The sequence below is a fragment of the Vicia villosa genome, unplaced genomic scaffold (genome assembly GCF_029867415.1).
Source record: "Vicia villosa cultivar HV-30 ecotype Madison, WI unplaced genomic scaffold, Vvil1.0 ctg.001471F_1_1, whole genome shotgun sequence".
Taxonomy (NCBI): domain Eukaryota; kingdom Viridiplantae; phylum Streptophyta; class Magnoliopsida; order Fabales; family Fabaceae; genus Vicia; species Vicia villosa.
Genome location: NW_026705630.1, coordinates 487,613 through 505,839, shown reverse-complemented (window position 1 = coordinate 505,839; position 18,227 = coordinate 487,613).

Sequence of the window (18,227 nt, the reverse complement as noted above, 5' to 3'; positions counted from 1 at the left end):
GAACTTTTGGGGAATCCACGGGAATGCGCACGCCGACCCTTTAGGTCGACGCAAGTGTCACACTTGGCTCTTTCTCAGGTGCAACAGACTCAATAGGTCGACCTATGCAGAGAGCAAGTCAACCTATCGCTAATTAATCTGGTTTTTCTACTGTGTTCAAATTGGTATATACATCAAATGTGGTATAAATACTCAAGTGATCATTCACTAGCAAAAACAACAAGAAACGTGAAATATAGACTCAGCTTCTTCTCATCTTCAACCTTTCGCTTATTGATCGAGAATCACACATAATTATCTTTCTCGATCGAAGTAAGGAACGTGTGTTGATAAGGTTCGACGATAGAGTTTGTCTTGTTCGAGATTCGACGGTAGACATTCATCTTGTTCGAGTGAAGATTGTTGAGGGTGTTTCTTGTATAAAACCTTAGGGTTTTTCCTTCTTCAATAAAGATTTTGTTCGAAGGTTTTTGACGATCGATTCGCTTTGGAAATCAATTCAGCCGTGCATAAGGGTTTGAGAGATTGAAGATCTACTCAACAAACTTGCTACAATCGGAGGATTGAGAAAGGAACGATCGGGGTCTTGATCTTGAGGATCTAAGACAATGACTTGATTCGACTTGGATCAAGGGGAGGATCGAATTGTATTTCAATTTTACTGCATGATTGTAGTTGGTGATTGGTACTTTCTATCCTTGTTAAACATTTTGCAATCAAATAAAACTTTCCTAATTTCATTTGAAATTAGGGGCAGACGTACTCCTGCGAGGATGATAGAGGAACTGCCTAAACAAATATCGTGTTCCTTATTGCTTTTACTTTATCGCATTTTCACTTGTTTTCGTTTATTTCCATTACTGAACAAAAACTAAGGTTAAGTAAAATATTGATCACCAAGTGTTCGATAATATTACTCAATCAATTTTTGTTCATATTTTTAGTGAAAACGTTCATTGTGTGTAATATACCATATAGTGTGTAATTGAAACAATCAAGATATTCGTTAAAACGTAATTCATCATTTGACATTCTCATCCGTTTGGTTTAGTGCACATATCCGGTCCCCGATAACATAATCATCTTAGACGATTAAGTGATTCAGGGAAGTCACGCTTCAAATAGCTAAAATTTTCTTAAGTCGAAAAAGGTGGTCTATTCACCCCCCTCTAGACCAGTCCTATCGTCTAACAAGTGGTATCAGAGCCCCGGTTCATTCTAGTGCTTGATATAACTTTTTAGAAAATGGATAACGGTCAAAAAGGGGCGTATACTAAAGCGCCTGTTTTCACTAGAGAAAACTATAGTTATTGGAAAGACTGTATGTGCATTCATATCAACTCCGTTGATAGAAAAATATGGGATGTCATCATCAATGGTCCTATGGCTATCACCATAACCAACGATGAAGGCATTACCTTACCTAAACCTCAAGCACAATGGGATGAAAAAGATGAAAAGAATTACGGGTATGATTGGAAAGCGAGAAACATGATTATAGCTTCCTTAGGGGTCGATGAGTACTTTCGTGTGTCACATTACCAATCGGCTAAGGGAAGGACCAGAATAGCCTTTCGTAGGCAGCCAGAGGATACCTCAGCCTTTCGTAGGCAACTTCCGAGGGTCGAGGTCATATTGGTGTATCGAAGGCAGCATCATTAGGGTCTTATGACCTTTGTATTTATCGAGGCAACATGGCTGAGGTATCCTCGTATTCGAGGGACATGGCTATTCTGTAAAAAATACAAGGCAACAAGGCAACAAGGCAACAGGCAACAGAGAGGTTACCCCAAAAGTGTGCGTGGGTGCAACAATCACGTGATTTGATTCAGATATTTATCTTATAATTAGTTATTCTAGGTTAATTACAAGCTTGCACTCTCTAGAATTACTAACCACAACAATTAATATTAATAATTAAAGCAATAATGGGGAAAGGGAAAATGAAACCAGCGGGGGAAAGGGAAAATGAAACCAGCGGGATAAATAATAAGTATGAACAAGTAATAATTAAGATCAGGGTTTTAGGGTTACCGACTATTCGAAGCTTTGGCAATTGGCAAACCCTGAAAATGGTGGGAAAAATAAGAGACAAGATAGGGGTGAGTGCATTATCAGTTCAGGAATCAGGTACAGTTAACCCTAATAAAAATAAAAATAAAAATAAAAGAAAAAAGGGTAAAGAGACTTAGCTTCGATTGATGAAGGTTGACCTTCGGGGTTTGCCTCGAGCATCGATTCTGATTATCTGAGAATTGGCAGAAAAATGATATGTAGTGAGTGTATGGCTGATTCAATGATGATTAGGGTTAACCCTAATTTAATGAAGGAAAACAAAAAAAGAATGATTATTAAAATAGGGAATAGTACTTAGCTTCAAATTTGATCTGACATGGTCGGCAGTCGGAGGCAGCCTCGAGATTAACCCTGAAAAAGTGCACCAAAGAAATATTTTTAGTGTATGGAATGACCTTTGTAAACCCTAATTAGGGTACGAGTTAAATAAGAAAATACCAACGATTTAATTAATTGTTGGTCTCGCGACCTAATTAATTAAATCGGGAAGAGAAAATAAAATCGGGCACACAGATATTTTTTAGGAATTTTTCAGAGTTAAAATAGAATAAATATGAAATTTTGAATATATAAATAATTAAAAAAATAAATAAATAAAAGAAAATAAATATATAAATAAATAAGAATAATAGAAAAAAAATAAACTAATATATAAGTAATAATTTGAATGACATATATATATATATATATATATATATATATATATATATATATATATATATATATGAATTTAATAAATAATATAAATATTAAAAGAAAATAAATAAAATAAATAAATTATTAATTATAAAAGAAAAATTTTTGAACATAAAAATATAATAGTTTTTATTTTTTGAAGAAAGAAAAAAGAATTTAAAACAATATATATATATATATATATATATATATATATATATATATATATATATATATATATATATATATATATATTATAAATAAAATAAAAGAGGTTATGTAATTAAAAAAAATTGCAAAAAACTTAACTTGCGATAAGGTGTGGCTCACGCGCGTGGACTATGGTGCGTCCTCATGTCTGGAAGCGTTAGATCTGTTGCTAGCCTAATCTGATGGTTGGATGATTGAGGGAACATGACAGCTCGTAGGGATGCGTTACACCGGACCCAAAGGAACTTTAAACAAAACGCGCGCGCCTTCTTTTGAACCGGCCAATGGGCGCCTGCCACAAGGTCATCCCTGACCTTGGTCCGTCGTCTAAAGTATGCACATGGCTTTAGCGACGGTTCTGAAACGTCACCATACACCTGCATCTACGAATCCAAGCAAACATGGACAATTTTCGCGAGGCCATGGATCGAATCGTCCAGACCTCGCAAACATGATTATGGCCCTAATTCAAACTAATTCTCCCTGCAAGAAAAAACCCTAAACAGAATCCAAAAACCCTAACAATGGCATATGCTTCATATGGTCACGAAAACATAATTAAAGATCCAGAATCAGTCATAACATCATAACAATCATAAATATGCCACTTAATTTCAAGAATGATGCATGAATTTACAGAATCGAGTTTGAAAAGATTTGGACAAACCTTGAGTTATACGCGTGTGTTCTTGATATCTCAAAGCTCAAAAGCGATTGGGAATTGTTCAGTGATGATCCAGGAACGTAATAGAAGCTTTGTATCCCCTTGAAAGTCCCTGCAAGTTGAAATTCAAATTCACAATTTTCTTGAATTTGAGAGCTCGGGTTAGGGTTCTTTTTGCTGCCAAAAACATGAACCCTTGCATCTGAATGGTTTGTATACTTATAGGGGATAAATTAGGGTTACAAAACTGAATTGAATCTTTATCAATCTTTGATTGGAATTGTGAGAAATTTGATTTATAAAAGCTTCTAAATTTGGCCCTTGATTGATCTTTTGCACCTCAAATCATGTGAACGAAATTTGAGTGTCTTAATGAGAATATTTGATTGGTATTTGGCTTAGAATTAAAGCAATGATCATATCTTTCATCAATTTATTATTTTATATAATTAAATCATGATTTAAATGTATAAAATCATAAAATAATTAATAAAAATGATATAAAAATTGAGGGGTATGTTTTTGGGGCGTGGATGGGCTTAGGATAAGGTTTGGATGAAAATAATATGGGCTCATTTGCAAAAGATTTCAATTTGAATCTTTTTTCTTCACACTTTCCCTCCAAAATTAACCCAACTTTGACAAAGCCTATCTCTCTCAAATTTTGAGGTATGGAAGTGTTCTAGGACTTGTTAGAAACCTTAGAGAGTCTTCTAACCAGTGTCTTTGGTCTCATATCAAAATGATCTTCCATGATCCTTGTGTGTCCTTTTAAAAAAAGTGACTTTTTGTTGACTTTTGAAAAGGACCTATAATATTTTGGTCCATATCTCTCAAATGAAGCATTTTTAGACTTGGCATGTGAGAGACAAAATTGTAGAGAATCAAATTTCCTTCAAAATGAGATTTGGATGGAAAATTTTTGATGTTCCATGTGAGAGTTATGGCTGGTCAAAGTTCAGTTGACTTTCTCCTATACAAACCCTAATTTAGAAACTTTTTGATTTGTTGATTTTTTATCTTTCCTTGATGAACCATGATCAATTCTTGATCAAATGGTGAATGATACTTCAATATGAGGATTTTGACGAAAAAATCAGGAGTTTTGACTTTACTTTGACCACAGTTGACTTTTAGGTTAACTTAGTCGACTGTTGACTTTCTGAACAATTGAGTGACCAATCCTTTGAATTAAGACTTGATACTTGTTATAGAGGTAATGTGAAATATATTGAGCCATATAGGATGCCTTGGAGCCATTGATTCATTGATTTCCCTTTGAACAAACCAAACCCTAGTTTCTGAGCCTTGTTTAGGAGAGTGTGTCTTGGAGCTTTGTGTATTGATTCGAATTTGAATAGGAGGAATAGTATGGGAAAATTTTGGGGTATGACATATACCTTACACATATTAATTAATCGATTAATAACACATAATGAGCATATAGAAGTAATAGGCATACAAGTCAAGTTTCAAACAAACAAGAAAATAATTCAGGACACAGTTCGCGCTGCCAAGCAATGGACGCGCTGCCAAGCACAAGGCAGAAACAGGTCACTCAAGAATCCATTTAGTTCGCGCTGCCAAGCAATGGTCGCGCCTCAAAGCACAAGGCAGAAGCAAGTCATTCAAAAATCCATTCAATTCGCGCCGCCACCTTTGTTCGCGTTGCGAACACAGGGCAAAAATGAATTTATGCACTAAGTCAGCACAATTCCCCATTTCCCATACCATCACCCAATTCCTATTTCAGTTCAATTTTGCACACGAAATTTACATTCATATCATATATACAACTCATATATATCATTATATTCATCAAAACCTCATTAATTATGCAAACCTATGAATTCCACCTAAATCCCAAAAGTTAGGTTTTCACATTCTTTCCACCAAACATGCTATAACTCAAAACCCACACATAGAATCATGGTAAGAAACATTATAACATATCATTTCCATCAATACATACAACATTACCCAATTGATTTCACTAAAAACCTAACATTTATCAAGAAAATGATTCAATACATATAATCCCCAAATCCCACCATGAACTGTCATCATACATCCCTTTAAAATGAAAAAACCCCACCCTTACCTTAGGTTTTGGATTGAAGTCAACTCTATCTTCAACCTTGAGATTCTCCTCTTCTCTCCTCTCTTCTCTTCTTTCACCAAAATCCCAAATGAGCTTCTACTTTCTATTTCCTCTAAAACCCTTATTTTAGTTAAACCCTTACTATCTTAAATTACTAATGGACTCTAACTAACACCCCTCACTTACTAATACCGACTTAGGCCCAATTAATCAACAACACTTACTATCTTATATTATTTATTAATAATTCCCAAATAAAACAACATAAAATCAATTAAGCATATAATTAACACATAATTCACAATTGGTTCACATAACACACATAAATAAATAATTAAAGAAAAACGGTCGTTACAAAGGGTGCCAAGTATACGTCTATGTCACTCCCTGGTTGTTTAGGCCTAGAAATTAACATAGATAACATCATGTACTTATGCTTCATACATAGCAACGGAGGTAGCTTATAAATCATAAGAATCACAAGCCATGTGCTATGCGAGATACTTTGAATACCGTGCGGGTTCATTCCATCAGTAGACAATGACAAGCAAAAGTTTCTTGCTTCTTTTCCAAATTCAGGATAATCATTATCAACTTTCATCCACTATGGTGAATCTGCTGGATGTCGCAACTTTCTATCAATAATTCTTTCATTTCCATGCCAAGTCAAGTGTCTTGAATCGGTTTCACTATGATACATGCGTCTAAATCTCATAATTATAGGAAAATACCATAATACTTTTGCCGCAGACAACTTTTTCTTATATCGAGGGGCACCGCATTTAGGACACTCATTTAACGCTGCATACTCGTTTCAAAACAAAACACAATCTTTTGGACAGGCATGTATCTTATCAAAGCTCATGTCAATATAGCACAACATCTTTTTCGCCTCATACGTTCAATTCGAAAGAACATTATCCTCTGGTAGCATATCTTTCATAAAGACTAATAACTCTGTGAAACTTTTATCTGACCATCCATTGCCCGCCTTTAAGTTGTACAACTTTAACACCACGGACAATCTTGTGAATTTTGTACAACCATCATACAACGGTTTCTCTGTATCGCTTACCAACCTCTCGAACATTTTGGGATAATCCTCAAGATAGTATTCAAGCGCTTCTGCAATCTCTTCTACTCGATCATAATCGTATGTGTCTGTGCAATTGTCGTTTGAAGCATACGTCGTATTATACCTCGATTCAACATTCCCGTTACTTTTCTTACAATTCAAAATCTAACATGTATAACTTCTATCAATTCCATGCCTCTTTAAATGTGATGCCAACTGAACCGCGTCAACGAGCAACTTCTAGAAGTAAGTAACTTCTAGACCCAGACAATGTAAGATTATTGAAAACGATCAAAATTTCACTCTTCAAAAGTAACCCCTATAGCAAATTCACAAAGTTAGTAAGTTCATCACTTAACGATTAACAACATTGACATCAAGAATCATAACAACATTGTAAAATATCAGCATTATGTACATGGTGCTAAACATATTTAAGATAAAGTAAACACAACGGTAAATATGGTCATCAACTCACAAATGAGAACGGGTTCTCATTTATTTCTAAACTAATCATCTGTTTCTAAACAAGCCAGTACGAGCAGTGAATTTTCAACGAGCAATAATTAATGAATTTTCAACGAGCAATAATCATCAAAATCGCCTTTAAAAGTGACATAAACACAAAGACAAAATCAACATCGATACACAAGTATGAAAAAACTCATCGTGTTTAAATTAAATTCAAAGAATGAACAAAACAAAAATCGAAATAAGGTTTTATCATGCTGCAAGAGTCACCATTTGTATCACTCGTTCAATGTTAATTACCATGCCATTATCTTAGAAATTATTTACTCATTTTATTTTGAAGACCACACTATTACATCAGTTTTTAAATACAATAGGTATATGATGCAAATCATCTTGGAAAGTTCCCAGAATAAACCAGCCAAGTTCTGGGCCCACTAGCATCATGATGGGCCAATTGCTCACTTGGACCTTTACTTGCAAAGTACCGGTACTAGGTGAACACTTGAGTGCGACTAAGTATGGCTCGGTACGCATACTAACATTAATAGTTAATACTAACAGTGTCAGTCTTCTCTCCCCCATTCCCATATCTTTTCATAAAGAGAAGCAGATGAAACAAAGACGCAAAGAAAGAGAGAAGAGCAGCAGATGAGAATATATGAAACAAAGCACATAGAAAGAAGAGAAAAAAAGAAACAAAGTATACACAGTGAACATAGCACAGTAGTGCATATTAAGAAACAAATTATAAACATAAATGATAATCTTAACAAGCAGTTAGTGATCTCAAAGGCTAATTCAACTACTAGAAAGCATACAATTTTTCACACCACCAGCTTTCCATACTGAAGTTTTAAAAACATTCTTCGAAATGATTCTTAAATATTATTTATTGGTGGTTCTAAATGATTAGTATTTTTTATTAAGAGAAATACCATATGTTTTAATAAATAAACATTTCATACATCGGATATGCATTCTATGGATAGGAAAATTACCTTCGATGCAATGTCCAGATCTAGTAGGTTACTTGCTGAAAGAGATAACTGAAACAAAAGATTAGAAAACAATACGTAATTGTTCAATAATAATAAATAGATATATTTGAAATAAATTAATAAAACAAAAGACAAGAAATAGGAAATGAAACTTCAAAATATATATTCTCCACTTCAATTTTTTTGTTGTTGATAAAACTAGAGTAGAATCAAGAGAGTTGTGTTGTTTCAACATTAAAATAGTGACGATAACACCATATATGTTTATTTCTATCTCACTCTTAAATTTTATCTAGAAGAACTTATGAAATAATGTTTGAGAAACCCATACCAATAGAGGAACTCTTCTGAAATGCTTGCGTACCTTTAAAAAAAAGTGATCAGAAACAAGTATTTTAGAACTAAAAGAACACGTAATCCTATGAAGAATTAAGTTCAATCAACAAATACGTATAAACTTATTCTTAGTAATTAACCAACTATCAAGCAAGCCATCAACACTTAAATTTCTATAACGCTTAAATTCAAAACCTAATAGAGTATCAGTAACAGAAAACCATAAAGTTTAACATACCTTTTGCTGAGGAGTTTAAAATCTGAAAATGAAAGGCTAGGGCTGAGAGTGAAATTGAGTTATGCCGACGGCGTGAAAGTGGAGAAATTCGCAACTCTCTAACTGTGCAGAGAGAACAAAAACAAAGTTAGGGTTTAAAACACTACGGCCTGAGGGAGTAATGGCCAGAAACAAGTATTTTAGAGCTTGAGGGATTAGTTTAGAGCTTGAGAAATAAGGAACCTTCAGAATAGTTTACCTTTTTCTGTGAAGTTACAGTGCGGCCGGAGAGTGAACGAACAGAGGGAGGGACGACGGAGAGAGGGGCGACCAGAACTGGAGAAGAAGATTCATATTTAGAGAAGACTGAAAATCGTGAAAATGAATTAGGGATATTGGTTGTTTTGTTTTATTTTTTAAAACTTAATGGCCTAAGGCAGCGTTTTTTAGGAAGCGCTTTCATATTGGGACCTTTAGCGGCGCTTTTGTAAAGCGCTTTCCAACTTTTGCCTTTAGCAGCGCCTTTTAGGAACCCTAAGGCAGCGCTTTTTAAAAGCGCTTTCTAAAGGGAGTCTTTTAGCAACGCTTTTAAAAAGCACTTTCTAAGGTAGGTCATTTAGCAGAGCTTTTAAAAAGCGCTTTCTAAAGGCTATCTGTAGCGAATTTTTAAAAGACCTACAACAGCGCTTTCTAATTAAAGCACTATCTTTTGGGTGATGCCAAAAGTTAATTTTGGCGTAGTGTTCTAAAAGTAAAAAACCCAGAAGTATGAATTCAACTATCATTAAAAGACATTTTTTGATACATGTCCTAGGATCAATCTAGTCGATCCTGCGAGTAACCAAAGTATATTTGATAGTTTGGAGGACTAGCGGTTGTTTACCGGAAACGCGATTGTAGAACCTCTGGGGATCCCTATCCTGAAATTTTCAAAAAAACAATACTATTAATAAACAAATTCATAAACTGAAGAAAAAAAAGTAATAAGTAATAACCAAGGAAAATTTACCCCCTCTCCCATGTAAATGCAAGCTTCTCAAGCATAGTGTGTTTTGATGAAGACAATATGGACATCAAGCTTTTATAAAGGATGTGCAAAAAGAATTTCAAGTATCAAGCAAAAATACATCATTTCAAAGTCTTGAAGAAATTGTGAAGATTCAAGAATCAAGCTAAAAAGTCAAAGGTATAAACAATACTCACTTTGACATATAATTGTTCACAAATATATTTTCATGCATATCATAAACATACTACAAAGTGTCATCCCTCAAAAGAACATTTAAAACCTTTTTCAAAGTTAAATTTCAAAATAAAGGTTTTAGGAACCGGGTTGTCCCTATGGGGGAACCGGTTCCCAGCATTCTCAGTTTTCAGTTCTCTGTTTTTTACTATGGGGAACCGGGTTGTCCCTAGGTGGGAACCGGTTCCTCAGTTCAAAATTTGAAATTTCTGCTGTAACGTTCAGCAGGAACCGGGTTGTCCCAGGTAGGAACCGGTTCCTACTGAACCAGTGTGTTTTTTCATTGCATGATCTTATTCAAACGAATCCATTTTCTTACCACTTGATCATTGCATTGTTTCATGAAAAAATAACCATTCAAAGAGGTGTTTGACACATTATAAATACTACATATTTCAGAATTATTATTCACCTTCTTCATTAACAATTCATAAACCATATATTCTTCATCTTTCAATATTTCCAAGTGTTCATCAAATCTTATTTTCAAGTGAAACTTTCTATACACATTTTCATTGAGAAATCCATTCAAAGTTTCATGCATACATTGTGAACACTTATATTCATTTTGAGAATTGTTTATTTGAAGAAGAAGATCAATCCAAGATTGATAGTGCTATACAAACTTCATCTAAATCTCTTGTAAAAATTCAAAGAAAATTATCTCCTTACTATCCAGGATTGTTGGAAGTAAGTGGTGTGTTTGAAGAGGATTGTTCTTCATTCACATTAGTGTTGTTTTGGTCTTAAAGGTGTTAATAACCTTTGATCACCCTATAGGTTAGATAGTAGGCATAGGCTTGTACAATAATTCTAACTATAGTGAAATCTCTTTCGTGTTTGAAAGGGGACTGGAGTACTCTCGGATTGTGAGGGGAACCAGTATATATCGTTGCGTTCTTTACTTTTCCGCACTTTATCGCTTTCATCACCATTACCAAAGAAAAGAAAAGAACCTTACAATAACCTTCAAACACTTAACCAAAAATTATTAGAAGTATTCTCATAAAACCGATTAAATTTTTGAAAACCTAATTCACCCCCCCTCTTAGGCGCACTCTTATACTTACATTTGGCATCAGAGCAAGTTATAGGTAACTTGTTCCTAAAGATCCAGAATGGCTTCCGCAAATCAAAGACCGGTTTTCAAAGATGGTGGTTCTAACAACAAGCCTCCATTGTTTTGTGGTGAATATTTTGACTTTTGGAAAATCCAAATGAAGGCTCATCTAGAAGCACAAGGAGAAGAAGTTTGGGAGGTTGTCCTACAAGGTCCTCATGTTCCTACAACGGTCGTTAATGGTGTTGGATCGGAGAAACCTAAAGCGTCATGGGATGATAATGATAGAAAAAGGGTTCTTGCTGACAAAAAGGCGATCAGTCTTCTTCATGGTGCTCTTAGTATGGATGAATTCTTCCGAGTATCAACATGTACAACATCAAAGGAAATTTGGGATACTCTTGTAGAAACTCATGAAGGTACCGCTGAAGTTAAATGATCAAGATTGAATACTTTAAGCCAAGAGTACGAACTGTTTAGAATGAAGCCTGGAGAAACTATTCTCGATTTGCAAAAACGATTCGTACATTTGACAAATCACTTGAAGGCACTTGGTAAGACTCTTACTACCGAAGAACTTAATCTTAAAGTGCTCAGATCTTTGACAAGGGAGTGGCAACCAAAAGTGACGGCGATATCCGAAAAGAAGAATTTATCAAAACTTACTTCCGCAACACTATTTGGAAAACTTCAAGAATATGAGACAGAACTTGGAAGATTGGAAAAGCATGAGAACTTAGAGAAGAAATCCAAAGGCATTGCATTAAAAGTAGATTCAAAAGAAAGCAAAATGAAAGATGCATCGGATGAAGATGAAAACTTCTTGCTTCTTGTAAAAAGGTTAGGCAAATTTTTTGGTAATAAAAATAATATTGATAATGCTAACTTTGTCAAAAGGAAGAAATTCTCAAAGCATAAGGATAAAGAAGCATCCACTTCATCACAAGAAGTAACATGCTATGAATGTGGGAAACAAGGACACATAAAGCCGGAGTGTCCAAAACTTTCTAAGAAGAATGGATTCAAAGGCAAGAAGGAATTCAAAAAGAAAAGGGCCTACATAGCATGGGAAGATAATGAAGTAAGTTCTTCATCGGACTCCGATAGTGACGAAAGTGCAAATCTAGCATTGATGGCATCACACCACTCCGATGATGAAGAAGGCGAGGTTAGTTACGATGATTCTCTTTTTAATAATGGTGCACAAGATGCAATAAATGAATTGTTAAATGAGTGTAAAATTCTCTATAAAACTATCTCATCTCAAAAGAAGATAATATCATCTTTAGAAGAGAAGGTTAAGATAATTGAAGAAGAACATAAAGATGACAAAGAAAAAATGATTAGTGTTCAAGAAGATAATGTTGCATGCAAGAATTGTGAATCACTTTCCTTCCAAATTGTCCAATTAAAACGTGTTTTAGAAAGATATGAAAAAGGGCAAATTGGATTGGAAAATGTTCTTAGCACACAAAGATACTCCAATGATAAGAGCGGACTTGGTTTCTCTAAATTTGATAAACCAACATCCAACAAGACTATCTTTGTCAAAGCTAGTAACCAACCAATTCAAGAGAAAGTGATCAAGCCTAAAGTAATGCAACATTATCCTAAAAGGAAGAACTTTATTAAGAAGAAATCTTATCCTCCTAGATATAGAAGTAACTTTGAACCTACTTGTTTTTATTGTGGTATTATTGGTCACACACCCAATGCTTGTTATGTAAGGAACTTTAGTGTTCCTAGTGGACATTATGTATGGGTGAAGAAAGGAACTAACTATGATGGACCCAAAGCCATTTGGGTACCTAACAAAACTTAATTTGTTTTGTAGGTATGCTTGAAGACCACTTCAAACCTATGGTATCTAGATAGTGGTTGTTCAAAGCATATGACGGGTGACTTAAACCAATTTTCAGATCTAAGGTTAAAGGCCAAGGGTTTTGTCACTTATGGAGACAACAATAAGGGAAGAATTCTTGGCAAAGGCAAAGTTGGTGCACCACCTTTCACATCCATTGAAGATGTTCTTTATGTTGAAGGACTAAAGCATAATCTTCTAAGCATTAGCCAACTTTGTGACAAAGGCTTCAAGATCAAATTCACTAAGGAGGAATGCTTGATCATCGATGAAGTCACAAATGAGGTAAAACTCAAAGGTACAAGAATTAATAACATTTTTATGATTTCTTTAAATGATTTATCTTTGAAAGTAAAATGTCTTTTAGTAAACAATAATGAATCATGGTTATGGCATAAAAGAGCAGCTCATATTCATATGGACCATTTAAATAAATTAACCAAACATGATCTTGTTATTGGCCTACCTAAGATAAAGTTTGTCAAAGATAAATTATGTGATGCTTGTCAAAAGGGAAAGCAAACCAAATCATCTTTCAAACCAAAGAATGTGGTGACTACAACAAGACCACTTCAATTGTTGCATATGGATCTATTTGGTCCATCAAGGACAAGAAGCTTCGGAGGTAATGTATACGCTTTAGTTATTGTTGATGATTATTCTAGATATTCTTGGACTTTGTTTCTTGTGCAGAAAAGTGATGCTTTTAGAGCCTTTAAGAAGTATGCAAAACAAATCCAAAATGAAAAATCATTAAAGATTGTATCCATAAGAAGTGATCATGGTGGAGAGTTTCAAAATGCATCGTTTGAAGAATTTTGTGAAGAACATGGTATCTCTCATAATTTTTCAGCACCAAGAACTCCACAACAAAATGGAGTAGTCGAAAGGAAAAATAGGTTTCTAGTGGAACTTGCAAGAACAATGCTTAGTGATGCAAATCTTCCTAAATATTTTTGGGCGGATGCGGTTAGTACGGCATGTTATGTTGGAAATCGAGTAATCATTAGACCTATCTTAAAGAAGACTCCATATGAACTCTTCAAAGGAAGAAAGCCAAACATTGCTCACTTTCACATTTTTGGATGCAAGTGCTTTGTTCTAAACAATGACAAAGACAATCTTGGTAAGTTTGATGAGAAATCCGACGAAGGTATATTTCTTGGTTATTCTCTTTCTAGTAAAGCATATAGAATTTATAATAAAAGAACTTTAACTATTGAAGAATCCATGCATGTATCTTTTGATGAGACTAACACTTCCAAAGAGGAAATAGTTGCTTGTGATGATGATGATCCTTTAGATTTACCCCCGGAAGAACTTTCAAATGATACAATTGTGAAGGCACCGGAAGAACTTTCAAATGATATAATTGTGAAGGCACCGGAAGTACAACAAGAAAGTGTTCAACAAGAAAGTGTACAACAAGAATCAAACACCAATCTACCAAAAGAATGGAGAACTCATAGAGATCATCCTATTGATAAAGTTATTGGTGATATTAGCCAAGGAGTTGCAACAAGATTAAATCTCAAAGATGCTTGCTTACACATGGCTTTTGTTTCTCAAATTGAACCTTCCAAAGTTGATGAAGCCTTAGGAGACGATCAATGGATAAATGCAATGCAAGAAGAATTGAATCAATTCGAGAGAAATCAAGTTTGGGAACTTGTGCCTAGACCAAGTAATAAACACATCATAGGTACTCGATGGGTGTTTAAGAACAAACTTGATGAGAATGGTATAATTGTTCGAAACAAAGCAAGACTGGTGGCCCAAGGTTACAATCAAGAAGAAGGAATCGACTTTGAAGAAACATTTGCTCCGGTTGCAAGGTTAGAAGCTATTCGTCTTTTACTTGCTTATGCATGTTCATTAAATTTTCAGCTTTATCAAATGGACGTCAAGAGCGCATTCTTGAATGGCTACATCAATGAAGAAGTCTATGTCAAACAACCCCCGGGATTTGAAGACTTCAAGAATCCTACACATGTCTTTAAGTTGAGAAAGGCTCTTTATGGCTTAAAGCAAGCACCAAGAGCATGGTATGATAGACTTAGCAATTTTTTGTGTGAAAAGGGTTTCGAAAAGGGTAAGGTTGATAAAACTTTGTTCATTAAGAAAATCAAAAGTAACACTTTATTGGTTCAAGTCTATGTTGATGATATCATTTTTGGATCGACTAACAAAGAAATGTGTGAGGAATTCTCATTGATGATGCAAGGAGAATTCGAGATGTCTATGATGGGAAAGATGAACTACTTTCTTGGACTACAAATTAAGCAACTCAAAGATGGAATCTTTATCAATCAATCCAAATATTGTAAAGAACTATTGAAGAAGTTTGATATGGATAATTGCAAAGCAATGAATACTCCAATGGGCTCCGGTACATATGCTGATCAAGATGAATCCGGTACTCCAATTGATACTACTAAGTATCGAGGTATGATTGGTTCTTTATTATATTTGACGGCAAGCCGTCCTGACATAATGTTTAGTGTTTGTCTTTGTGCTCGCTTTCAAGCAAATCCAAAGGAATCACATCTTATGGCGGTTAAAAGGATCATGAAGTATCTCAAAGGAACGACCAATGTTGGCTTATGGTATCCAAAAGGTAGTGTTTGCAATTTAATTGGTTATTCTGACGCGGATTATGCAGGATGTAAAACTGATCGTAAAAGCACAAGTGGTACTTGTCACATTCTTGGAAATGCATTAGTATCATGGGCTTGTAAAAAGCAAGCATGTGTTGCTCTTAGTACGGCCGAAGCAGAATACATAGCAGCGGGTAGTTGTTGTGCACAAATTCTTTGGCTTAAGCAACAACTTCGTGACTACGGACTTGATCTCGGATGTATTCCTCTTCGATGCGACAATACAAGTGCTATAAATATTACAAAGAATCCGGTCATGCATTCAAGAACCAAACACATAGACATTCGACATCATTTTCTTCGCGATCATGTGCTTAAAGGAGATGTTGAAGTCACTTTTGTAGATACTCATAATCAACTTGCGGATATCTTCACCAAGCCTCTCCCAAAAGAATCGTTTTACAAAATTCGACGAGAGCTTGGAATTTTAGACGAAGGTGATGTTTAAAATTTATTCGTCATTTTCATACATCAAAGGTACACGTTTCTAAAATTTTTAAGTTAAAAGTGCTTTATAAATGTTCATTCATTATGACTTGATAATTATGTATGATATGTATGCTTTATTTTTCATAAAATAAAAGTTTTTGGAAATTTTCAGTCCAGGAACCGGTTCCCATGTGGGACGAACCGGTTCCTCATAGTAATTTCCAGAAGCGTTGTTTTCTTTGTGTCTCAGGAACCGGTTCCCATGTAGGGACGAACCGGTTCCCACGTATTTTTTCCAGATTTTCGTTTTCCTCTTTAGGCTGTAACGTATACTTTTCTTTATTTAATATTTTAAGTTTTATTGTTATATCTCTTAAATGCTACTTATCTCTTAAAATACACTTTCACTCATTCACATTCACTCATTTACTCTCATTCAACATTCATCTTCATCTTCTCCAAAACCTTCCACCTCCATTGTCAACCAAAATAAAAGCTCCACTATCTCACCATAACTCTCAAAATTAAAACACCCACTACCTCAAAACTCTATATAATCCTCCATTCTTACACATCTCTCACTCAAATTCTCCTCCACTCACCAAATCCAAAAATCCCAACTTAAACCCTAACTCTCAACTTCTTTCAACAATGGCACCCAAAGTTTCAAGAAGTGCAAAGGGAAAGAATAAGATTGGTGAGACAAGCGAAGATCCTCAAGAGACTCAACCAACTGTCAAGAGTCGGAGACTCACTTTCAATATTCGTAGTCGGAAACTCCTTCCGGCAAAATACGGTAAACTTCCCGATTTCCCTAATCACAACTTCAATTTTCCGGCTAGACTAGCTAATGCAGGGGTGGCTAATTTTGTGCTTGACCATGGTGATTATTATCCGGATTTGGTTAGAGAGTTTTATCATAATCTTAGGATAGTGACCGATGAATTTGATGACTTCACATTATTGTCAAAAGTTTCAAATAAAGATACATGCTTAGATGTTGAGGAATTTGGAAGAGTGTTAGGAATTCCATCTCAAGGCTTAGTGCTCCTTCAAGGTAACATACCGGAGGATTGGCAACCGTATAGTAAGATTGATGTTTTTGTGGATATGTGCCGACCAACTCAACGCGACACAGTTCGCCAACAGCTTGCTATCAAGTTTAACATGTTCGGTTCAAGCTTATCGGTGAGTGATAGGATGCTCCATCTTATCATAGCTTATGTTTTATTTCCAAAGAATTCTAACCATTCCAGGGTCAATGAATTCGAGTTGATGGTTTTGCTTGCTCTAAGACGTGGCATTGAAGTCAATTGGGCGCTTTCAATTATGCGCCACATGCAGCTCATGGCTTCCCTTAAAGGAGGCTTACCTTATGCAAGGGCCATCTCTCATATTGTTCGGAATGCTGGTGTTCTCCTCCAAAGGGAACCAAAGAAAAATATGGATGAACAAGAGTGTGCTATCACCACCGCTACCGCTCTTAAAAATACAGGAATAGTTACGGATCGTGAAGGTAGATTTGTTTACAAAGTTGATTTTGAGCCAACCGTGCCACAAGTTCCTCAACCTCCCGAAGGTGGATACACAATGGATATGATGTTTGCCAAGCTTTGTTCTATTCAAACATCTATTGATAACAACAAGCGGGAGAATAACTATGAGCATAACCTTATGAGAAGACAAATGCGGGAAATTCAACGGACTCAAAGGCGTATCTTGGCTCATTATGAGGGAGAGGAAGGAAGTGAAGAAGAAGATGAACAAGAGGATGATGATGAAGAACAAATGGATGAAAGTGACTAAATTATGTGCTTTAATTTCTATGTTATGTTTTCTTTCTATTATTAGTTTTTATTTATGTTTTCTAGACTTTGTCCCATTTATGTTTCGTGATGTTTAGGACTATTTGTGTTTGTGTTGTAATCGTAAAAAAACTACGTTTCGTATCGTTTAAATCATGTTATGTTATAGTATTTCATTTTGTGTTATATTTGTGGTATTTCACATTGTGTTATATTTCATATACTTTTTCTCTTTTTCCCCATCCTTTTTGATAATAACAAAGGGGGAGAAGAATATGCATGTGTTTTTGTTGTTGTTTTGTTTCAAAGAAAAATGCAGTCCATTGTTAAAATTATCAAATGAAAC